The sequence below is a fragment of the Schistocerca americana genome, chromosome 3, assembly GCF_021461395.2.
Source record: "Schistocerca americana isolate TAMUIC-IGC-003095 chromosome 3, iqSchAmer2.1, whole genome shotgun sequence".
Taxonomy (NCBI): domain Eukaryota; kingdom Metazoa; phylum Arthropoda; class Insecta; order Orthoptera; family Acrididae; genus Schistocerca; species Schistocerca americana.
Window position 1 is genome coordinate 364,793,190 of NC_060121.1, and position 1,404 is coordinate 364,794,593.

The window sequence follows — 1,404 nt, forward strand, 5'->3', positions numbered from 1 at the left end:
CTTATCTCTACAGAGGCCTTGTACAATCCCAAACTGACTATGGGAGTATGGTTTATGGTTCGGCAGCGCCTTGAACATTGCATTTACTCGACCCTGTGCACCACTGTGGGGTTTGATTAGCAACAGGAGCTTTTAGGACAAGTCCGGTGACCAGCGTACTGGTGGAGGCTTGTGTCCCTCCATTGCAGATCAAACGTGCGCAACTGCTCTCCAGTTATGCAGCATACATTCATAGTTCCCCTGAGAATCTGAATTACCGTCTCCTTTTCCCACCCGCGGCAGTTCATCTCCCGCATCGGCGGCCCAGATCCGGGCTAACAATTGTGGTTTGCTTGTGATCCCTTCTCTCCGAAGTGGAGTCCTTCCCTTTACTGCCTCTACTTGTGATCCGTTCATGTAGACCCCCATGGTGTATGCCTCAGCCGCAGCTTCGTCTGGACCTTTTGCATGGCCCTAAGCACTCCGTTAACCTCGCCACTCTCCGCTGTCACTTCCTCTCGATTCCTGACGTGTTCTGTGGCTCTGAAGAGGTTTATACCGATGGCTCAATGGCTGATGGTCACGTAGGCTTTGTATATGTTCATGGAGGACATATTGAGCAGCAATCCTTGCCAGTTGGCTGCAGTGTTTCCACTGCAGAGCTGGCGGCCATATCTCGTGCTCTTGAATACATCTGCTCATGCTTTGATGAGTCATTTCTCCTGTGTACTGATTCATTGAGCAGCCTACAAGCTATCGACCAGTGCTACATCTACATCTACATCTACACTTATACTCCGCAAGCCACCCAATGGTGTGTGGCGGAGGGCACTTTACGTGCCACTGTCATTACCTCCCTTTCCTGTTCCAGTCGCGTATGGTTCGCGGGAAGAACGACTGTCTGAAAGCCTCCGTGCGCGCTCTAATCTCTCTAATTTTACATTCGTGATCATCTCGGGAGGTATAAGTAGGGGGAAGCAAAATATTCGGTACCTCATCCAGAAACGCACCCTCTCAAAACCCGGCGAGCAAGCTACACCGCGATGCAGAGCGCCTCTCTTGCAGAGTCTGCCACTTGAGTTTGTTAAACGTCTCCGTAACACTATCACGGTTACCAAATAACCCTGTGACGTAACGTGCCGCTCTTCTTTGGATCTTCTCTATCTCCTCCGTCAACCCGATCTGGTACGGATCCCACACTGATGAGCAATACTCAAGTATAGGTCGAACGAGTGTTTTGTAAGCCACCTCCTTTGTTGATGGACTACATTTTCTAAGGACTCTCCGAATGAATCTCAGCCTGGTACCCGTCTTACCAACAATTAATTTTATATGATCATTCCACTTCAAATCTTTCCGCATGCATACTCCCAGATATTTTACAGAAGTAACTGCTACCAGTGTTTGTTCCACTATCATATAATC